Source organism: Hydractinia symbiolongicarpus, chromosome 5 (assembly GCF_029227915.1).
Source record: "Hydractinia symbiolongicarpus strain clone_291-10 chromosome 5, HSymV2.1, whole genome shotgun sequence".
NCBI lineage: Eukaryota > Metazoa > Cnidaria > Hydrozoa > Anthoathecata > Hydractiniidae > Hydractinia > Hydractinia symbiolongicarpus.
The window spans coordinates 9,330,371-9,351,814 of record NC_079879.1 but is presented as its reverse complement, the minus strand read 5'-3'; the positions used below and the strand labels follow the sequence as shown (position 1 = coordinate 9,351,814).

The 21,444-nt window shown below is 36.8% G+C and overlaps 31 non-coding genes across 31 annotated transcripts; all 31 read left to right on the top strand.

Moving 5' to 3' along the window:
• The first annotated feature begins 648 nt into the window (after nt 1-648).
• On the top strand, nt 649-720 carry Trnah-gug (transfer RNA histidin (anticodon GUG)). Its single transcript has one exon. It is a non-coding gene; the product is annotated as a tRNA-His (tRNA).
• Nucleotides 721-1,236: 516 nt separating this feature from the next.
• Nucleotides 1,237-1,308, top strand: Trnah-gug (transfer RNA histidin (anticodon GUG)). The gene has a single exon. It is a non-coding gene; the product is annotated as a tRNA-His (tRNA).
• A 516-nt stretch (nt 1,309-1,824) lies between these two features.
• Nucleotides 1,825-1,896, top strand: Trnah-gug (transfer RNA histidin (anticodon GUG)). Its single transcript has one exon. It is a non-coding gene; the product is annotated as a tRNA-His (tRNA).
• Nucleotides 1,897-2,414: 518 nt separating this feature from the next.
• Trnad-guc (transfer RNA aspartic acid (anticodon GUC)) lies at nt 2,415-2,486 on the top strand. The gene has a single exon. It is a non-coding gene; the product is annotated as a tRNA-Asp (tRNA).
• A 516-nt stretch (nt 2,487-3,002) lies between these two features.
• Nucleotides 3,003-3,074, top strand: Trnah-gug (transfer RNA histidin (anticodon GUG)). The gene has a single exon. It is a non-coding gene; the product is annotated as a tRNA-His (tRNA).
• Nucleotides 3,075-4,176: 1,102 nt separating this feature from the next.
• Trnah-gug (transfer RNA histidin (anticodon GUG)) lies at nt 4,177-4,248 on the top strand. The gene has a single exon. It is a non-coding gene; the product is annotated as a tRNA-His (tRNA).
• A 515-nt stretch (nt 4,249-4,763) lies between these two features.
• Trnah-gug (transfer RNA histidin (anticodon GUG)) lies at nt 4,764-4,835 on the top strand. Its single transcript has one exon. It is a non-coding gene; the product is annotated as a tRNA-His (tRNA).
• A 516-nt stretch (nt 4,836-5,351) lies between these two features.
• On the top strand, nt 5,352-5,423 carry Trnah-gug (transfer RNA histidin (anticodon GUG)). The gene has a single exon. It is a non-coding gene; the product is annotated as a tRNA-His (tRNA).
• A 222-nt stretch (nt 5,424-5,645) lies between these two features.
• Nucleotides 5,646-5,717, top strand: Trnah-gug (transfer RNA histidin (anticodon GUG)). The gene has a single exon. It is a non-coding gene; the product is annotated as a tRNA-His (tRNA).
• Nucleotides 5,718-6,525: 808 nt separating this feature from the next.
• Nucleotides 6,526-6,597, top strand: Trnaq-uug (transfer RNA glutamine (anticodon UUG)). Its single transcript has one exon. It is a non-coding gene; the product is annotated as a tRNA-Gln (tRNA).
• Nucleotides 6,598-6,819: 222 nt separating this feature from the next.
• On the top strand, nt 6,820-6,891 carry Trnah-gug (transfer RNA histidin (anticodon GUG)). The gene has a single exon. It is a non-coding gene; the product is annotated as a tRNA-His (tRNA).
• A 1,100-nt stretch (nt 6,892-7,991) lies between these two features.
• On the top strand, nt 7,992-8,063 carry Trnah-gug (transfer RNA histidin (anticodon GUG)). The gene has a single exon. It is a non-coding gene; the product is annotated as a tRNA-His (tRNA).
• An 810-nt stretch (nt 8,064-8,873) lies between these two features.
• Nucleotides 8,874-8,945, top strand: Trnah-gug (transfer RNA histidin (anticodon GUG)). The gene has a single exon. It is a non-coding gene; the product is annotated as a tRNA-His (tRNA).
• Nucleotides 8,946-10,929: 1,984 nt separating this feature from the next.
• Trnah-gug (transfer RNA histidin (anticodon GUG)) lies at nt 10,930-11,001 on the top strand. The gene has a single exon. It is a non-coding gene; the product is annotated as a tRNA-His (tRNA).
• A 215-nt stretch (nt 11,002-11,216) lies between these two features.
• On the top strand, nt 11,217-11,288 carry Trnah-gug (transfer RNA histidin (anticodon GUG)). The gene has a single exon. It is a non-coding gene; the product is annotated as a tRNA-His (tRNA).
• Nucleotides 11,289-11,506: 218 nt separating this feature from the next.
• Trnah-gug (transfer RNA histidin (anticodon GUG)) lies at nt 11,507-11,578 on the top strand. The gene has a single exon. It is a non-coding gene; the product is annotated as a tRNA-His (tRNA).
• Nucleotides 11,579-11,800: 222 nt separating this feature from the next.
• Nucleotides 11,801-11,872, top strand: Trnah-gug (transfer RNA histidin (anticodon GUG)). The gene has a single exon. It is a non-coding gene; the product is annotated as a tRNA-His (tRNA).
• A 1,397-nt stretch (nt 11,873-13,269) lies between these two features.
• Nucleotides 13,270-13,341, top strand: Trnah-gug (transfer RNA histidin (anticodon GUG)). The gene has a single exon. It is a non-coding gene; the product is annotated as a tRNA-His (tRNA).
• A 215-nt stretch (nt 13,342-13,556) lies between these two features.
• On the top strand, nt 13,557-13,628 carry Trnah-gug (transfer RNA histidin (anticodon GUG)). Its single transcript has one exon. It is a non-coding gene; the product is annotated as a tRNA-His (tRNA).
• A 218-nt stretch (nt 13,629-13,846) lies between these two features.
• On the top strand, nt 13,847-13,918 carry Trnah-gug (transfer RNA histidin (anticodon GUG)). Its single transcript has one exon. It is a non-coding gene; the product is annotated as a tRNA-His (tRNA).
• A 222-nt stretch (nt 13,919-14,140) lies between these two features.
• Nucleotides 14,141-14,212, top strand: Trnah-gug (transfer RNA histidin (anticodon GUG)). Its single transcript has one exon. It is a non-coding gene; the product is annotated as a tRNA-His (tRNA).
• Nucleotides 14,213-15,307: 1,095 nt separating this feature from the next.
• Nucleotides 15,308-15,379, top strand: Trnah-gug (transfer RNA histidin (anticodon GUG)). The gene has a single exon. It is a non-coding gene; the product is annotated as a tRNA-His (tRNA).
• Nucleotides 15,380-15,597: 218 nt separating this feature from the next.
• On the top strand, nt 15,598-15,669 carry Trnah-gug (transfer RNA histidin (anticodon GUG)). The gene has a single exon. It is a non-coding gene; the product is annotated as a tRNA-His (tRNA).
• A 222-nt stretch (nt 15,670-15,891) lies between these two features.
• Trnah-gug (transfer RNA histidin (anticodon GUG)) lies at nt 15,892-15,963 on the top strand. The gene has a single exon. It is a non-coding gene; the product is annotated as a tRNA-His (tRNA).
• Nucleotides 15,964-17,360: 1,397 nt separating this feature from the next.
• Trnah-gug (transfer RNA histidin (anticodon GUG)) lies at nt 17,361-17,432 on the top strand. The gene has a single exon. It is a non-coding gene; the product is annotated as a tRNA-His (tRNA).
• Nucleotides 17,433-17,647: 215 nt separating this feature from the next.
• On the top strand, nt 17,648-17,719 carry Trnah-gug (transfer RNA histidin (anticodon GUG)). The gene has a single exon. It is a non-coding gene; the product is annotated as a tRNA-His (tRNA).
• Nucleotides 17,720-17,937: 218 nt separating this feature from the next.
• Trnah-gug (transfer RNA histidin (anticodon GUG)) lies at nt 17,938-18,009 on the top strand. Its single transcript has one exon. It is a non-coding gene; the product is annotated as a tRNA-His (tRNA).
• A 222-nt stretch (nt 18,010-18,231) lies between these two features.
• Trnah-gug (transfer RNA histidin (anticodon GUG)) lies at nt 18,232-18,303 on the top strand. Its single transcript has one exon. It is a non-coding gene; the product is annotated as a tRNA-His (tRNA).
• Nucleotides 18,304-20,287: 1,984 nt separating this feature from the next.
• On the top strand, nt 20,288-20,359 carry Trnah-gug (transfer RNA histidin (anticodon GUG)). The gene has a single exon. It is a non-coding gene; the product is annotated as a tRNA-His (tRNA).
• A 223-nt stretch (nt 20,360-20,582) lies between these two features.
• Trnah-gug (transfer RNA histidin (anticodon GUG)) lies at nt 20,583-20,654 on the top strand. Its single transcript has one exon. It is a non-coding gene; the product is annotated as a tRNA-His (tRNA).
• A 218-nt stretch (nt 20,655-20,872) lies between these two features.
• Nucleotides 20,873-20,944, top strand: Trnah-gug (transfer RNA histidin (anticodon GUG)). The gene has a single exon. It is a non-coding gene; the product is annotated as a tRNA-His (tRNA).
• Nucleotides 20,945-21,444: the final 500 nt, after the last annotated feature.

Here is a 21,444-nt window from a genome sequence, read left to right as displayed (position 1 = left end):
ATCATCGCATTGCAGCAGAGTGTTTTGAACAACACATATATGGTTAACAATCTTATATCAGCCGTGATCGTATAGTGGTTAGTACATTGCGTTGTGGCCGCAATAACCCAGGGTCGAATCCTGGTCACGGCATTACAAGAATCAGTGATAGGAAAGTGAACATATATTTCTGTATCGATTAAATTGACCCCGTTCGCTTGGATGAACAGCTCCTGATGCTTTAATTTTGCTTGTTTTCTCTATTACACCGAATTATGTTGTGTATCGACTTCAAACATAACGTAATACATTTCTTAATCAACGCATTGCAGCTCAGTGGTTTGAACAAGACATATACAGATAACAATCTCACATCACCGTGATCGTATAGTGGTTAGTACATTGCGTTGTGGCCGCAATAACCCAGGTTCGAGTCCTGGTCATTTCATTAGAAGAATCTGTGATAGGAAGTTAACGTGTACTTCTGTATCGATTAAATTGTCTCCGTTCCATAGAGAAAACAGTCCTATGTATTCATTTTGTTTATTCTTTTTAAATAACCGAATTATGTTGCGTATCGACTTCAAACATAACGAAATATACTTCTTAATCATCGCATTGCAGCAGAGTGTTTTGAACAAGACATATATGGTAAACAATCTTATATCAGCCGTGATCGTATAGTGGTTAGTACATTGCGTTGTGGCCGCAATAACCAAGGTTCGAATCCTGGTCACGGCATTACAAGAATCAGTGATAGGAAAGTGAACATATATTTCTGTATCGATTAAATTGACCCCGTTCACTTGGATGAACAGCTCATGATGGTTTAATTTTGCTTGTTTTCTCTTTTACACCGAATTATGTTGTGTATCGACTTTAAACATAACGTAATACATTTCTTAATCAACGCATTGCAGCTCAGTGCTTTGAACTAGACATATACAGATAACAATCTCACATCACCGTGATCGTATAGTGGTTAGTACATTGCGTTGTGGCCGCAATAACCCAGGTTCGAGTCCTGGTCATTTCATTAGAAGAATCTGTGATAGGAAGTTAACGTGTACTTCTGTATCGATTAAATTGTCTCCGTTCCATAGAGAAAACAGTCCTATGCTTTCATTTTGTTTATTCTTTTTAAATAACGGAATTATGTTGCGTATCGACTTCAAACATAACGAAATATACTTCTTAATCATCGCATTGCAGCAGAGTGTTTTGAACAAGACATATATGGTAAACAATCTTATATCAGCCGTGATCGTATAGTGGTTAGTACATTGCGTTGTGGCCGCAATAACCCAGGTTCGAATCCTGGTCACGGCATTACAAGAATCAGTGATAGGAAAGTGAACATATATTTCTGTATCGATTAAATTGACCCCGTTCACTTGGATGAACAGCTCATGATGCTTTAATTTTGCTTGTTTTCTTTTTTACACCGAATTATGTTGTGTATCGACTTTAAACATAACGTAATACATTTCTTAATCAACGCATTGCAGCTCAGTGCTTTGAACTAGACATATACAGATAACAATCTCACATCACCGTGATGGTATAGTGGTTAGTACATTGCGTTGTGGCCGCAATAACCCAGGTTCGAGTCCTGGTCATTTCATTAGAAGAATCTGTGATAGGAAGTTAACGTGTACTTCTGTATCGATTAAATTGTCTCCGTTCCATAGAGAAAACAGTCCTATGCTTTCATTTTGTTTATTCTTTTTAAATAACGGAATTATGTTGCGTATCGACTTCAAACATAACGAAATATACTTCTTAATCATCGCATTGCAGCAGAGTGTTTTGAACAAGACATATATGGTAAACAATCTTATATCAGCCGTGATCGTATAGTGGTTAGTACATTGCGTTGTGGCCGCAATAACCCAGGTTCGAATCCTGGTCACGGCATTACAAGAATCAGTGATAGGAAAGTGAACATATATTTCTGTATCGATTAAATTGACCCCGTTCACTTGGATGAACAGCTCCTGATGCTTTAATTTTGCTTGTTTTCTCTATTACACCGAATTATGTTGTGTATTGACTTTAAACATAACGTAATACATTTCTTAATCAACGCATTGCAGCTCAGTGGTTTGAACAAGACATATACAGATAACAATCTCACTTCACCGTGATCGTATAGTGGTTAGTACATTGCGTGTTGTGGCCGCAATAACCCAGGTTCGAGTCCTGGTCATTTCATTAGAAGAATCTGTGATAGGAAGTTAACGTGTACTTCTGTATCGATTAAATTGTCTCCGTTCCATAGAGAAAACATTCCTATGCATTCATTTTGTTTATTCTTTTTAAATAACCGAATTATGTTGCGTATCGACTTCAAACATAACGAAATATACTTCTTAATCATCGCATTGCAGCAGAGTGTTTTGAACAAGACATATATGGTGAACAATCTTATATCAGCCGTGATCGTATAGTGGTTAGTACATTGCGTTGTCGCCGCAATAACCCAGGTTCGAATCCTGGTCACGGCATTACAAGAATCAGTGATAGGAAAGTGAACATATATTTCTGTATCGAATAAATTGACCCCGTTCACTTGGATGAACAGCTCCTGATGCTTTAATTTTGCTTGTTTTCTCTATTACACCGAATTATGTTGTGTATCGACTTTAAACATAACGTAATACATTTCTTAATCAACGCATTGCAGCTCAGTGCTTTGAACAAGACATATACAGATAACAATCTCACATCACCGTGATCGTATAGTGGTTAGTACATTGCGTTGTGGCCGCAATAACCCAGGTTCGAGTCCTGGTCATTTCATTAGAAGAATCTGTGATAGGAAGTTAACGTGTACTTCTGTATCGATTAAATTGTCTCCGTTCCATAGAGAAAATAGTCCTATGAATTCAATTTGTTTATTCTTTTTAAATAACCGAATTATGTTGCGTATCGACTTCAAACATAACGAAATATACTTCTTAATCATCGCATTGCTGCAGAGTGTTTTGAACAAGACATATATGGTAAACAATCTTATATCAGCCGTGATCGTATAGTGGTTAGTACATTGCGTTGTGGCCGCAATAACCCAGGTTCGAATCCTGGTCACGGCATTACAAGAATCAGTGATAGGAAAGTGAACATATATTTCTGTATCGATTAAATTGACCCCGTTCACTTGGATGAACAGCTCCTGATGCTTTAATTTTGCTTGTTTTCTCTATTACACCGAATTATGTTGTGTATCGACTTTAAACATAACGTAATACATTTCTTAATCAACGCATTGCAGCTCAGTGCTTTGAACAAGACATATACAGATAACAATCTCACATCACCGTGATCGTATAGTGGTTAGTACATTGCGTTGTGGCCGCAATAACCCAGGTTCGAGTCCTGGTCATTTCATTAGAAGAATCTGTGATAGGAAGTTAACGTGTACTTCTGTATCGATTAAATTGTCTCCGTTCCATAGAGAAAACAGTCCTATGCATTCATTTTGTTTATTCTTTTTAAATAATGGAATTATGTTGCGTATCGACTTCAAACATAACGAAATATAATTCTTAATCATCGCATTGCAGCAGAGTATTTTGGACAAGACATATATGGTAAACAATCTTATATCAGCCGTGATCGTATAGTGGTTAGTACATTGCGTTGTGGCCGCAATAACCCAGGTTCGAGTCCTGGTCATTTCATTAGAAGAATCTGTGATAGGAAGTTAACGTGTACTTCTGTATCGATTAAATTGACTTCGTTCGATAGAGAAAACAGTCCGATGCATTCATTTTGTTTTTTCTTTTTAAATAACCGAATTATGTTGTGTATCGACTTCAAACATAACGTAATACATTTCTTAATCAACGCATTGCAGCACAGTGTTTTGAACAAGACATATATAGATAACAATCTCACATCAGCCGTGATCGTATAATGGTTAGTACATTGCGTTGTGGCCGCAATAACCCAGGTTCGAATCCTGGTCATTTCATTGGAAGAATCTGTGATAGGAAGTTAACGTGTACTTCTCTATCGATTAAATTGACTTCGTTCGATAGAGAAAACAGTCCGATGCATTCATTTTGTTTTTTCTTTTTAAATAACCGAATTATGTTGTGTATCGACTTCAAACATAACGAAATATACTTCTTAATCATCGCATTGCAGCAGAGTGTTTTGAACAAGACATATATGGTTAACAATCTTATATCAGCCGTGATCGTATAGTGGTTAGTACATTGCGTTGTGGCCGCAATAACCCAGGTTCGAATCCTGGTCACGGCATTACAAGAGTCAGTGATAGCAAAGTGAACATATATTTCTGTATCGATTAAAATGTCTCTGTTCGCTAGACAAAACAGTCCTATGAATTCATTTTGTTTATTCTTTTTAAATAACCGAATTATGTTGTGTATCGACTTCAAACATAACGAAATAATCTTCTTAATCATCGCATTGCAGCAGAGTGTTTTGAACAAGACATATATGGTTAACAATCTCACATGAGCCGTGATCGTATAGTGGTTACTATGTTGCGTTGTGGCCGCAATAACCCAGGTTCGAGTCCTGGTCATTTCATTAGAAGAATCTGTGATAGGAAGTTAACGTGTACTTCTGTATCGATTAAATTGTCTCCGTTCCATAGAGAAAACAGTCCTATGCATTCATTTTGTTTATTCTTTTTAAATAACCGAATTATGTTGCGTATCGACTTCAAACATATCGAAATATACTTCTTAATCATCGCATTGCAGCAGAGTGTTTTGAACAACACATATATGGTTAACAATCTTATATCAGCCGTGATCGTATAGTGGTTAGTACATTGCGTTGTGGCCGCAATAACCCAGGTTCGAATCCTGGTCACGGCATTACAAGAATCAGTGATAGGAAAGTGAACATATATTTCTGTATCGATTAAATTGACCCCGTTCGCTTGGATGAACAGCTCCTGATGCTTTAATTTTGCTTGTTTTCTCTATTACACCGAATTATGTTGTGTATCGACTTCAAACACAACGTAATACATTTCTTAATCAACGCATTGCAGCTCAGTGGTTTGAACAAAACATATACAGATAACAATCTCACATCACCGTGATCGTATAGTGGTTAGTACATTGCGTTGTGGCCGCAATAACCCAGGTTCGAGTCCTGGTCATTTCATTAGAAGAATCTGTGATAGGAAGTTAACGTGTACTTCTGTATCGATTAAATTGTCTCCGTTCCATAGAGAAAACAGTCCTATGCATTCATTTTGTTTATTCTTTTTAAATAACCGAATTATGTTGCGTATCGACTTCAAACATATCGAAATATACTTCTTAATCATCGCATTGCAGCAGAGTGTTTTAAACAACACATATATGGTTAACAATCTTATATCAGCCGTGATCGTATAATGGTTAGTACATTGCGTTGTGGCTGCAATAACCCAGGTTCGAATCCTGGTCACGGCATTACAAGAATCAGAGATAGGATAGTGAACATGTACTTCTGTATCAATTAAATTGTCTCCCTTCGCTAGAGAAAACAGTCCTATGCATTTATTTTGCTTTTTTTCTTTATATAACCGAATTATGTTGTGTATTGACTTCAAACATAACGAAATTTACTTCTTAATCATCGCATTGCAGCAGAGTGTTTTGAACAAGACATATATGGTTAACAATCTCATATGAGCCGTGATCGTATAGTGGTTAGTACCTTGCGTTGTGGCTGCAATAACCCAGGTTCGAATCCTGGTCACGGCATTACAAGAATCAGGGATAGGAAAGTGAACAGATATTTCTGTATCGATTAAAATATCTCCGTTCGCTAGAGAAAACAGTCCTATGAATTCATTTTGTTATTCTCTTTATATCACCGAATAATGTTGTGTAGCGACTTCAAACATAACAAAATATACTTCTTAATCATCGCATTGCAGCAGAGTGTTTTGAACAACACATATATGGTTAACAATCTTATATCAGCCGTGATCGTATAGTGGTTAGTACATTGCGTTGTGGCCGCAATAACCCAGGTTCGCATCCTGGTCATTTCATTAGCAGAATCTGTGATAGGAAGTTAACGTGTACTTCTGTATCGATTAAATTGTCTTCGTTCGATAGAGAAAACAGGCCTATGCATTCATTTTGTTTATTCTTTTTAAATAACCGAATTATGTTGTGTATCGACTTCAAACATAACGAAATATACTTCTTAATCATCGCATTGCAGCAGAGTGTTTTGAACAAGACATATTTGGTTAACATTCTGATATCGGACGTGATCGTATAGTGGTTAGTACATTGCGTTGTGGCCGCAATAAGCCAGGTTCGAATCCTGGTCACGGCATTACAAGAATCAGTGATAGGAAAGTGAACATATATTTCTGTATCGATTAAATTGACCCCGTTCGCTTGGATGAACAGCTTCTGATGCTTTAATTTTGCTTGCTTTCTCTATTACACCAAATTATGTTGTGTATCGACTTCAAACATAACGTAATACATTTCTTAATCAACGCATTGCAGCACAGTGTTTTTACAAGACATATATGGATAACAATCTCACATAGCCGTGATCGTATAGTGGTTAGTACATTGCGTTTTGGCCGCAATAACCCAGGTTCGAATCCTGGTCACGGCATTACAAGAGTCAGTGATAGGATAGTGAACACGTACTTCTGTATCAATTAAATTGTCTCCGTTCGCTAGAGAAAACAGTCATATGCATTTATTTTGTTTATTTTCTTTATATAACCGAATTATGTTGTGTATCGACTTCAAACATAACGAAATTTACTTCTTAATCATCGCATTGCAGCAGAGTGTTTTGAACAAGACATATATGGTTAACAATCTCATATGAGCCGTGATCGTATAGTGGTTAGTACCTTGCGTTGTGGCTGCAATAACCCAGGTTCGAATCCTGGTCACGGCATTACAAGAATCAGTGATAGGAAAGTGAACATATATTTCTGTATCGATTAAAATATCTCCGTTCGCTAGAGAAAAGAGTCCTATGAATTAATTTTGTTATTTTCTTTATATCACCAAATTATGTTGTGTATCGGCTTCAAACATAACGCAATATACTTCTTAATCATCGCCTTGCAGCAGAGTGTTTTGAACAAGGCATGTATAGTCAATCTAACATAAACCGTGATCGTATAGTGGTTAGTACATTGCGTTGTGGCCGCCATAACCCAGGTTCGAATCCTGGTCACGGCATTACAAGAATCAGTGATAGGAAAGTGAACATATATTTCTGTATCGATTAAATTGACCCCGTTCGCTTGGATGAGCAGCTCCTGATGCTTTAATTTTGCTTGTTTTCTCTATTACACCGAATTATGTTGTGTATCGACTTCAAACATAACGTAATACATTTCTTAATCAACGCATTGCAGCACAGCGTTTTGAACAAGACATATATAGATAACAATCTCACATCAGCCGTGATCGTATAGTGGTTAGTATGTTGCGTTGTGGCCGCAATAAACCAGGTTCGAGTCCTGGTCATTTCATTAGAAGAATCTGTGACAGGAAGTTAACGTGTACTTCTGTATCGATTAAATTGTCTCCGTTCCATAGAGAAAACAGTCCTATGCATTCATTTTGTTTATTCTTTTTAAATAACCGAATTATGTTGCGTATCGACTTCAAACATATCGAAATATACTTCTTAATCATCGCATTGCAGCAGAGTGTTTTGAACAACACATATATGGTTAACAATTTTATATCAGCCGTGATCGTATAGTGGTTAGTACATTGCGTTGTGGCCGCAATAACCCAGGTTCGAATCCTGGTCATTTCATTAGAAGAATCTGTGACAGGAAGTTAACGTGTACTTCTGTATCGATTAAATTGTCTCCGTTCCATAGAGAAAACAGTCCTATGCATTCATTTTTTTTATTCTTTTTAAATAACCGAATTATGTTGCGTATCGACTTCAAACATATCAAAATATACTTCTTAATCATCGCATTGCAGCAGAGTGTTTCGAACAACACATATATGGTTAACAATTTTATATCAGCCGTGATCGTATAGTGGTTAGTACATTGCGTTGTGGCCGCAATAACCCAGGTTCGAATCCTGGTCAAGGCATTACAAGTGTCAGTGATAGCAAAGTGAACATATATTTCTGTATCGATTAAAATGTCTCTGTTCGCTAGACAAAACAGTCCTATGAATTCATTTTGTTTATTCTTTTTAAATAACCGAATTATGTTGCGTATCGACTTCAAACATATCGAAATATACTTCTTAATCATCGCATTGCAGCAGAGTGTTTTGAACAACACATATATGGTTAACAATTTTATATCAGCCGTGATCGTATAGTGGTTAGTACATTGCGTTGTGGCCGCAATAACCCAGGTTCGAATCCTGGTCTATTCATTGGAAGAATCTGTGATAGCAAAGTGAACATATATTTCTGTATCGATTAAAATGTCTCTGTTCGCAAGACAAAACAGTCCTGTGAATTCATTTTGTTTATTCTTTTTAAATAACCGAATTATGTTGTGTATCGACATCAAACATAACGTAATACATTTCTTAATCATCGCATTGCAGCAGAGTGTTTTGAACAAGACATATATGGTTAACAATCTTATATCAGCCGTGATCGTATAATGGTTAGTACATTGCGTTGTGGCCGCAATAACCCAGGTTCGAATCCTGGTCATTTCATTGGAAGAATCTGTGATAGCAAAGTGAACATATATTTCTGTATCGATTAAAATGTCTCTGTTCGCTAGACAAAACAGTCCTATGAATTCATTTTGTTTATTCTTTTTAAATAACCGAATTATGTTGTGTATCGACTTCAAACATAACGAAATATACTTCTTAATCATCGCATTGCAGCAGAGTGTTTCGAACAACACATATATGGTTAACAATTTTATATCAGCCGTGATCGTATAGTGGTTAGTACATTGCGTTGTGGCCGCAATAACCCAGGTTCGAATCCTGGTCAAGGCATTACAAGTGTCAGTGATAGTAAAGTGAACATATATTTCTGTATCGATTAAAATGTCTCTGTTCGCTAGACAAAACAGTCCTATGAATTCATTTTGTTTATTCTTTTTAAATAACCGAATTATGTTGCGTATCGACTTCAAACATATCGAAATATACTTCTTAATCATCGCATTGCAGCAGAGTGTTTTGAACAACACATATATGGTTAACAATTTTATATCAGCTGTGATCGTATAGTGGTTAGTACATTGCGTTGTGGCTGCAATAACCCAGGTTCGAATCCTGGTCTATTCATTGGAAGAATCTGTGATAGCAAAGTGAACATATATTTCTGTATCGATTAAAATGTCTCTGTTCGCTAGACAAAACAGTCCTGTGAATTCATTTTGTTTATTCTTTTTAAATAACCGAATTATGTTGTGTATCGACATCAAACATAACGTAATACATTTCTTAATCATCGCATTGCAGCAGAGTGTTTTGAACAAGACATATATGGTTAACAATCTTATATCAGCCGTGATCGTATAATGGTTAGTACATTGCGTTGTGGCCGCAAAAACCCAGGTTCGAATCCTGGTCATTTCATTGGAAGAATCTGTGATAGCAAAGTGAACATATATTTCTGTATCGATTAAAATGTCTCTGTTCGCTAGACAAAACAGTCCTATGAATTCATTTTGTTTATTCTTTTTAAATAACCGAATTATGTTGTGTATCGACTTCAAACATAACGAAATATACTTCTTAATCATCGCATTGCAGCAGAGTGTTTTGAACAAGACATATATGGTTAACAATCTCATATGAGCCGTGATCGTATAGTGGTGAGTATGTTGCGTTGTGGCCGCAATAACCCAGGTTCGAGTCCTGGCCATTTCATTAGAAGAATCTGTGATAGGAAGTTAACGTGTACTTCTGTATCGATTAAATTGTCTCCGTTCCATAGAGAAAACAGTCCTATGCATTCATTTTGTTTATTCTTTTTAAATAACCGAATTATGTTGCGTATCGTCTTCAAACATATCGAAATATACTTCTTAATCATCGCATTGCAGCAGAGTGTTTTGAACAACACATATATGGTTAACAATCTTATATCAGCCGTGATCGTATAGTGGTTAGTATGTTGCGTTGTGGCCGCAATAACCCAGGTTCGAGTCCTGGTCATTTCATTAGAAGAATCTGTGACAGGAAGTTAACGTGTACTTCTGTATCGATTAAATTGTCTCCGTTCCATAGAGAAAACAGTCCTATGCATTCATTTTGTTTATTCTTTTTAAATAACCGAATTATGTTGCGTATCGACTTCAAACATATCGAAATATACTTCTTAATCATCGCATTGCAGCAGAGTGTTTTGAACAACACATATATGGTTAACAATTTTATATCAGCCGTGATCGTATAGTGGTTAGTACATTGCCTTGTGCCCGCAATAACCCAGGTTCGAATCCTGGTCACGGCATTACAAGAATCAGTGATAGGAAAGTGAACATATATTTCTGTATCGATTAAATTGACCCCGTTCGCTTGGATGAACAGCTCCTGATGCTTTAATTTTGCTTGTTTTCTCTATTATACCGAATTATGTTGTGTAAGGACTTCAAACATAACGTAATACATTTCTTAATCAACGCATTGCAGCTCAGTGGTTTGTACAAGACATATACAGATAACAATCTCACATCACCGTGATCGTATAGTGGTTAGTACATTGCGTTGTGGCCGCAATAACCCAGGTTCGAGTCCTGGCCATTTCGTTAGAAGAATCTGTGATAGGAAGTTAACGTGTACTTCTGTATCGATTAAATTGTCTCCGTTCCATAGAGAAAACAGTCCTATGCATTCATTTTGTTTATTCTTTTTAAATAACCGAATTATGTTGCGTATCGTCTTCAAACATATCGAAATATACTTCTTAATCATCGCATTGCAGCAGAGTGTTTTGAACAACACATATATGGTTAACAATCTTATATCAGCCGTGATCGTATAGTGGTTAGTACATTGCGTTGTGGCCGCAATAACCCAGGTTCGAATCCTGGTCACGGCATTACAAGAATCAGTGATAGGAAAGTGAACATATATTTCTGTATCGATTAAATTGACCCCGTTCGCCTGGATGAACAGCTCCTGATGCTTTAATTTTGCTTGTTTTCTCTATTACACCGGATTATGTTGTGTATCGACTAACGTAATACATTTCTTAATCAACGCATTGCAGCTCAGTGGTTTGAACAAGACATATACAGATAACAATCTCACATCACCGTGATCGTATAGTGGTTAGTACATTGCGTTGTGGCCGCAATAACCCAGGTTCGAATCCTGGTCACGGCGATACAAGAATCAGTGATAGGAAAGTGAACATATATTTTTGTATCGATTAAAATATCTCTGTTCGCTAGAGAAAACAGTCCTATAAATTAATTTTGTTGTTTTCTTTATATCACCGAATTATGTTGTGTATCGGCTTCAAACATAACTTAATATACTTCTTAATCATCGCCTTGCAGCAGAGTGTTTTGAACAAGGCATGTATAGTCAATCTAACATAAGCCGTGATCGTATAGTGGTTAGTACATTGCGTTGTGGCCGCCATAACCCAGGTTCGAATCCTGGTCACGGCATTACAAGAATCAGTGATAGGAAAGTGAACATATATTTATGTGTCGATTAAATTGACTTCGTTCGATAGAGAAAACAGTCCTATGCATTCATTTTGTTTTTTCTTTTTAAATAACCGAATTATGTTGTGTATCGACTTCAAACATAACAAAATATACTTCTTAATCATAGCATTGCAGCAGAGTGTTTTGAACAAGACATATATGGTTAACAATCTTATATCAGCCGTGATCGTATAGTGGTTAGTACATTGCGTTGTGGCCGCAATAACCCAGGTTCGAATCCTGGTCACGGCATTACAAGAGTCAGTGATAGGATAGTGAACATGTACTTCTGTGTCAATTAAGTTGTCTCCGTTCGCTAGAGAAAACAGTCCTATGCATTTATTTTGTTTATTTTCTTTATCTAACCGAATTATGTTGTGCATCGACTTCAAACAAAACATAATACATTTCATAATCAACGCACTGCAGCACAGTGTTTTGAACAAGACATATATAGATAACAATCTCACAACAGCCGTGATCGTATAGTGGTTAGTACATTGCGTTGTGGCCGCAATAACCGAGGCTCGAATCCTGGTCATTTCATTAGAAGAATCTGTGATAGCAAGTTAACGTGTACTTCTGTATCGATTAAATTGACTTCGTTCGATAGAGAAAACCCTCCTATGCATTCATTTTGTTTTTTCTTTTTAAATAACTGAATTATGTTGTGTATCGACTTCAAACATAACGAAATATACTTCTTAATCATCGCATTGCAGCAGAGTGTTTTGAACAAGACATATATGGTTAACAATCTTATATCAGCCGTGATCGTATAGTGGTTAGTACATTGCGTTGTGGCCGCAATAACCCAGGTTCGCATCCTGGTCATTTCATTAGCAGAATCTGTGATAGGAAGTTAACGTGTACTTCTGTATCGATTAAATTGTCTCCGTTCGATAGAGAAAACAGGCCTATGCATTCATTTTGTTTATTCTTTTTAAATAACCGAATTATGTTGTGTATCGACTTCAAACATAACGAAATATACTTCTTAATCATCGCATTGCAGCAGAGTGTTTTGAACAAGACATATTTGGTTAACAATCTTATATCGGACGTGATCGTATAGTGGTTAGTACATTGCGTTGTGGCCGCCATAACCCAGGTTCGAATCCTGGTCACGGCATTACAAGAATCAGTGATAGGAAAGTGAACATATATTTCTGTATCGATTAAATTGACCCCGTTCGCTTGGATGAGCAGCTCCTGATGCTTTAATTTTGCTTGTTTTCTCTATTACACCGAATTATGTTGTGTATCGACTTCAAACATAACGTAATACATTTCTTAATCAACGCATTGCAGCACAGTGTTTTGAACAAGACATATATAGATAACAATCTCACATCAGCCGTGATCGTATAATGGTTAGTACATTGCGTTGTGGCCGCAATAACCCAGGTTCGAATCCTGGCCATTTCGTTAGAAGAATCTGTGATAGGAAGTTAACGTGTACTTCTGTATCGATTAAATTGTCTCCGTTCCATAGAGAAAACAGTCCTATGCATTCATTTTGTTTATTCTTTTTAAATAACCGAATTATGTTGCGTATCGTCTTCAAACATATCGAAATATACTTCTTAATCATCGCATTGCAGCAGAGTGTTTTGAACAACACATATATGGTTAACAATCTTATATCAGCCGTGATCGTATAGTGGTTAGTACATTGCGTTGTGGCCGCAATAACCCAGGTTCGAATCCTGGTCACGGCATTACAAGAATCAGTGATAGGAAAGTGAACATATATTTCTGTATCGATTAAATTGACCCCGTTCGCCTGGATGAACAGCTCCTGATGCTTTAATTTTGCTTGTTTTCTCTATTACACCGGATTATGTTGTGTATCGACTAACGTAATACATTTCTTAATCAACGCATTGCAGCTCAGTGGTTTGAACAAGACATATACAGATAACAATCTCACATCACCGTGATCGTATAGTGGTTAGTACATTGCGTTGTGGCCGCAATAACCCAGGTTCGAATCCTGGTCACGGCGATACAAGAATCAGTGATAGGAAAGTGAACATATATTTTTGTATCGATTAAAATATCTCTGTTCGCTAGAGAAAACAGTCCTATAAATTAATTTTGTTGTTTTCTTTATATCACCGAATTATGTTGTGTATCGGCTTCAAACATAACTTAATATACTTCTTAATCATCGCCTTGCAGCAGAGTGTTTTGAACAAGGCATGTATAGTCAATCTAACATAAGCCGTGATCGTATAGTGGTTAGTACATTGCGTTGTGGCCGCCATAACCCAGGTTCGAATCCTGGTCACGGCATTACAAGAATCAGTGATAGGAAAGTGAACATATATTTATGTGTCGATTAAATTGACTTCGTTCGATAGAGAAAACAGTCCTATGCATTCATTTTGTTTTTTCTTTTTAAATAACCGAATTATGTTGTGTATCGACTTCAAACATAACAAAATATACTTCTTAATCATAGCATTGCAGCAGAGTGTTTTGAACAAGACATATATGGTTAACAATCTTATATCAGCCGTGATCGTATAGTGGTTAGTACATTGCGTTGTGGCCGCAATAACCCAGGTTCGAATCCTGGTCACGGCATTACAAGAGTCAGTGATAGGATAGTGAACATGTACTTCTGTATCAATTAAGTTGTCTCCGTTCGCTAGAGAAAACAGTCCTATGCATTTATTTTGTTTATTTTCTTTATCTAACCGAATTATGTTGTGCATCGACTTCAAACAAAACATAATACATTTCATAATCAACGCACTGCAGCACAGTGTTTTGAACAAGACATATATAGATAACAATCTCACAACAGCCGTGATCGTATAGTGGTTAGTACATTGCGTTGTGGCCGCAATAACCGAGGCTCGAATCCTGGTCATTTCATTAGAAGAATCTGTGATAGCAAGTTAACGTGTACTTCTGTATCGATTAAATTGACTTCGTTCGATAGAGAAAACCCTCCTATGCATTCATTTTGTTTTTTCTTTTTAAATAACTGAATTATGTTGTGTATCGACTTCAAACATAACGAAATATACTTCTTAATCATCGCATTGCAGCAGAGTGTTTTGAACAAGACATATATGGTTAACAATCTTATATCAGCCGTGATCGTATAGTGGTTAGTACATTGCGTTGTGGCCGCAATAACCCAGGTTCGCATCCTGGTCATTTCATTAGCAGAATCTGTGATAGGAAGTTAACGTGTACTTCTGTATCGATTAAATTGTCTCCGTTCGATAGAGAAAACAGGCCTATGCATTCATTTTGTTTATTCTTTTTAAATAACCGAATTATGTTGTGTATCGACTTCAAACATAACGAAATATACTTCTTAATCATCGCATTGCAGCAGAGTGTTTTGAACAAGACATATTTGGTTAACAATCTTATATCGGACGTGATCGTATAGTGGTTAGTACATTGCGTTGTGGCCGCCATAACCCAGGTTCGAATCCTGGTCACGGCATTACAAGAATCAGTGATAGGAAAGTGAACATATATTTCTGTATCGATTAAATTGACCCCGTTCGCCTGGATGAACAGCTCCTGATGCTTTAATTTTGCTTGTTTTCTCTATTACACCGGATTATGTTGTGTATCGACTAACGTAATACATTTCTTAATCAACGCATTGCAGCTCAGTGGTTTGAACAAGACATATACAGATAACAATCTCACATCACCGTGATCGTATAGTGGTTAGTACATTGCGTTGTGGCCGCAATAACCCAGGTTCGAATCCTGGTCACGGCGATACAAGAATCAGTGATAGGAAAGTGAACATATATTTTTGTATCGATTAAAATATCTCTGTTCGCTAGAGAAAACAGTCCTATAAATTAATTTTGTTGTTTTCTTTATATCACCGAATTATGTTGTGTATCGGCTTCAAACATAACTTAATATACTTCTTAATCATCGCCTTGCAGCAGAGTGTTTTGAACAAGGCATGTATAGTCAATCTAACATAAGCCGTGATCGTATAGTGGTTAGTACATTGCGTTGTGGCCGCCATAACCCAGGTTCGAATCCTGGTCACGGCATTACAAGAATCAGTGATAGGAAAGTGAACATATATTTATGTGTCGATTAAATTGACTTCGTTCGATAGAGAAAACAGTCCTATGCATTCATTTTGTTTTTTCTTTTTAAATAACCGAATTATGTTGTGTATCGACTTCAAACATAACAAAATATACTTCTTAATCATAGCATTGCAGCAGAGTGTTTTGAACAAGACATATATGGTTAACAATCTTATATCAGCCGTGATCGTATAGTGGTTAGTACATTGCGTTGTGGCCGCAATAACCCAGGTTCGAATCCTGGTCACGGCATTACAAGAGTCAGTGATAGGATAGTGAACATGTACTTCTGTATCAATTAAGTTGTCTCCGTTCGCTAGAGAAAACAGTCCTATGCATTTATTTTGTTTATTTTCTTTATCTAACCGAATTATGTTGTGCATCGACTTCAAACAAAACATAATACATTTCATAATCAACGCACTGCAGCACAGTGTTTTGAACAAGACATATATAGATAACAATCTCACAACAGCCGTGATCGTATAGTGGTTAGTACATTGCGTTGTGGCCGCAATAACCGAGGCTCGAATCCTGGTCATTTCATTAGAAGAATCTGTGATAGCAAGTTAACGTGTACTTCTGTATCGATTAAATTGACTTCGTTCGATAGAGAAAACCCTCCTATGCATTCATTTTGTTTTTTCTTTTTAAATAACTGAATTATGTTGTGTATCGACTTCAAACATAACGAAATATACTTCTTAATCATCGCATTGCAGCAGAGTGTTTTGAACAAGACATATATGGTTAACAATCTTATATCAGCCGTGATCGTATAGTGGTTAGTACATTGCGTTGTGGCCGCAATAACCCAGGTTCGCATCCTGGTCATTTCATTAGCAGAATCTGTGATAGGAAGTTAACGTGTACTTCTGTATCGATTAAATTGTCTCCGTTCGATAGAGAAAACAGGCCTATGCATTCATTTTGTTTATTCTTTTTAAATAACCGAATTATGTTGTGTATCGACTTCAAACATAACGAAATATACTTCTTAATCATCGCATTGCAGCAGAGTGTTTTGAACAAGACATATTTGGTTAACAATCTTATATCGGACGTGATCGTATAGTGGTTAGTACATTGCGTTGTGGCCGCCATAACCCAGGTTCGAATCCTGGTCACGGCATTACAAGAATCAGTGATAGGAAAGTGAACATATATTTCTGTATCGATTAAATTGACCCCGTTCGCTTGGATGAGCAGCTCCTGATGCTTTAATTTTGCTTGTTTTCTCTATTACACCGAATTATGTTGTGTATCGACTTCAAACATAACGTAATACATTTCTTAATCAACGCATTGCAGCACAGTGTTTTGAACAAGACATATATAGATAACAATCTCACATCAGCCGTGATCGTATAATGGTTAGTACATTGCGTTGTGGCCGCAATAACCCAGGTTCGAATCCTGGCCATTTCGTTAGAAGAATCTGTGATAGGAAGTTAACGTGTACTTCTGTATCGATTAAATTGTCTCCGTTCCATAGAGAAAACAGTCCTATGCATTCATTTTGTTTATTCTTTTTAAATAACCGAATTATGTTGCGTATCGTCTTCAAACATATCGAAATATACTTCTTAATCATCGCATTGCAGCAGAGTGTTTTGAACAACACATATATGGTTAACAATCTTATATCAGCCGTGATCGTATAGTGGTTAGTACATTGCGTTGTGGCCGCAATAACCCAGGTTCGAATCCTGGTCACGGCATTACAAGAATCAGTGATAGGAAAGTGAACATATATTTCTGTATCGATTAAATTGACCCCGTTCGCCTGGATGAACAGCTCCTGATGCTTTAATTTTGCTTGTTTTCTCTATTACACCGGATTATGTTGTGTATCGACTAACGTAATACATTTCTTAATCAACGCATTGCAGCTCAGTGGTTTGAACAAGACATATACAGATAACAATCTCACATCACCGTGATCGTATAGTGGTTAGTACATTGCGTTGTGGCCGCAATAACCCAGGTTCGAATCCTGGTCACGGCGATACAAGAATCAGTGATAGGAAAGTGAACATATATTTTTGTATCGATTAAAATATCTCTGTTCGCTAGAGAAAACAGTCCTATAAATTAATTTTGTTGTTTTCTTTATATCACCGAATTATGTTGTGTATCGGCTTCAAACATAACTTAATATACTTCTTAATCATCGCCTTGCAGCAGAGTGTTTTGAACAAGGCATGTATAGTCAATCTAACATAAGCCGTGATCGTATAGTGGTTAGTACATTGCGTTGTGGCCGCCATAACCCAGGTTCGAATCCTGGTCACGGCATTACAAGAATCAGTGATAGGAAAGTGAACATATATTTATGTGTCGATTAAATTGACTTCGTTCGATAGAGAAAACAGTCCTATGCATTCATTTTGTTTTTTCTTTTTAAATAACCGAATTATGTTGTGTATCGACTTCAAACATAACAAAATATACTTCTTAATCATAGCATTGCAGCAGAGTGTTTTGAACAAGACATATATGGTTAACAATCTTATATCAGCCGTGATCGTATAGTGGTTAGTACATTGCGTTGTGGCCGCAATAACCCAGGTTCGAATCCTGGTCACGGCATTACAAGAGTCAGTGATAGGATAGTGAACATGTACTTCTGTATCAATTAAGTTGTCTCCGTTCGCTAGAGAAAACAGTCCTATGCATTTATTTTGTTTATTTTCTTTATCTAACCGAATTATGTTGTGCATCGACTTCAAACAAAACATAATACATTTCATAATCAACGCACTGCAGCACAGTGTTTTGAACAAGACATATATAGATAACAATCTCACAACAGCCGTGATCGTATAGTGGTTAGTACATTGCGTTGCGGCCGCAATAACCGAGGCTCGAATCCTGGTCATTTCATTAGAAGAATCTGTGATAGCAAGTTAACGTGTACTTCTGTATCGATTAAATTGACTTCGTTCGATAGAGAAAACCCTCCTATGCATTCATTTTGTTTTTTCTTTTTAAATAACTGAATTATGTTGTGTATCGACTTCAAACATAACGAAATATACTTCTTAATCATCGCATTGCAGCAGAGTGTTTTGAACAAGACATATATGGTTAACAATCTTATATCAGCCGTGATCGTATAGTGGTTAGTACATTGCGTTGTGGCCGCAATAACCCAGGTTCGCATCCTGGTCATTTCATTAGCAGAATCTGTGATAGGAAGTTAACGTGTACTTCTGTATCGATTAAATTGTCTCCGTTCGATAGAGAAAACAGGCCTATGCATTCATTTTGTTTATTCTTTTTAAATAACCGAATTATGTTGTGTATCGACTTCAAACATAACGAAATATACTTCTTAATCATCGCATTGCAGCAGAGTGTTTTGAACAAGACATATTTGGTTAACAATCTTATATCGGACGTGATCGTATAGTGGTTAGTACATTGCGTTGTGGCCGCCATAACCCAGGTTCGAATCCTGGTCACGGCATTACAAGAATCAGTGATAGGAAAGTGAACATATATTTCTGTATCGATTAAATTGACCCCGTTCGCTTGGATGAGCAGCTCCTGATGCTTTAATTTTGCTTGTTTTCTCTATTACACCGAATTATGTTGTGTATCGACTTCAAACATAACGTAATACATTTCTTAATCAACGCATTGCAGCACAGTGTTTTGAACAAGACATATATAGATAACAATCTCACATCAGCCGTGATCGTATAATGGTTAGTACATTGCGTTGTGGCCGCAATAACCCAGGTTCGAATCCTGGTCATTTCATTGGAAGATTGTCTGATAGGAAGTTACCGTGTACTTCTGTATCGATTAAATTGACTTCGTTCGATAGAGAAAACAGTCCGATGCATTCATTTTGTTTTTTCTTTTTAAATAACCGAATTATGTTGTGTATCGACTTCAAACATAACGTAATACATTTCTTAATCATCGCATTGCAGCAGAGTGTTTTGAACAAGACATATATGGTTAACAATCTTATATCAGCCGTGATCGTATAATGGTTAGTACATTGCGTTGTGGCCGCAATAACCCAGGTTCGAATCCTGGTCATTTCATTGGAAGAATCTGTGATAGCAAAGTGAACATATATTTCTGTATCGATTAAAATGTCTCTGTTCGCTAGACAAAACAGTCCTATGAATTCATTTTGTTTATTCTTTTTAAATAACCGAATTATGTTGTGTATCGACTTCAAACATAACGAAATATACTTCTTAATCATCGCATTGCAGCAGAGTGTTTTGAACAAGACATATATGGTTAACAATCCCATATGAGCCGTGATCGTATAGTGGTTAGTATGTTGCGTTGTGGCCGCAATAACCCAGGTTCGAGTCCTGGCCATTTCATTAGAAGAATCTGTGATAGGAAGTTAACGTGTACTTCTGTATCGATTAAATTGTCTCCGTTCCATAGAGAAAACAGTCCTATGCATTCATTTTGTTTATTCTTTTTAAATAACCGAATTATGTTTCGTATCGTCTTCAAACATATCGAAATTTACTTCTTAATCATCGCATTGCAGCAGAGTGTTTTGAACAACACATATATGGTTAACAATCTTATATCAGCCGTGATCGTATAGTGGTTAGTACATTGCGTTGTGGCCGCAATAACCCAGGTTCGAATCCTGGTCACGGCATTACAAGAATCAGTGATAGGAAAGTGAACATATATTTCTGTATCGATTAAATTGACCCCGTTCGCTTGGATGAACAGCTCCTGATGCTTTAATTTTGCTTGTTTTCTCTATTACACCGAATTATGTTGTGTATCGACTTCAAACATAACGTAATACATTTCTTAATTGACGCATTGCAGCTCAGTGGTTTGAACAAGACATATACAGATAACAATCTCACATCACCGTGATCGTATAGTGGTTAGTACATTGCGTTGTGGCCGCAATAACCCAGGTTCGAATCCTGGTCACGGCGATACAAGAATCAGTGATAGGAAAGTGAACATATATTTTTGTAGCGATTAAAATATCTCCGTTCGCTAGAGAAAACAGTCCTATAAATTAATTTTTTTGTTTTCTTTATATCACCGAATTATGTTGTGTATCGGCTTTAAACATAATTTAATATACTTCTTAATCATCGCCTTGCAGCAGAGTGTTTTGAACAAGGCATGTATAGTCAATCTAACATAAGCCGTGATCGTATAGTGGTTAGTACATTGCGTTGTGGCCGCCATAACCCAGGTTCGAATCCTGGTCACGGCATTACAAGAATCAGTGATAGGAAAGTGAACATATATTTATGTATCGATTAAATTGACCCCGTTCGCTTGGATGAGCAGCTCCTGATGCTTTAATTTTGCTTGTTTTCTCTATTACACCGAATTATATTGTGTATCGACTTCAAACATAACGTAATACATTTCTTAATCAACGCATTGCAGCTCAGTGCTTTGAACAAGACATATACAGATAACAATCTCACATCACCGTGATCGTATAGTGGTTAGTACATTGCGTTGTGGCCGCAATAACCCAGGTTCGAATCCTGGTCATCTCATTGGAAGAATCTGTGATAGGAAGTTAACGTGTACTTGTGTATCGATTAAATTGACTTCGTTCGATAGAGAAAACAGTCCTATGCATTCATTTTGTTTTTTCTTTTTAAATAACCGAATTATGTTGTGTATCGACTTCAAACATAACGAAATATACTTCTTAATCATCGCATTGCAGAAGAGTGTTTTGAACAAGACATATATGGT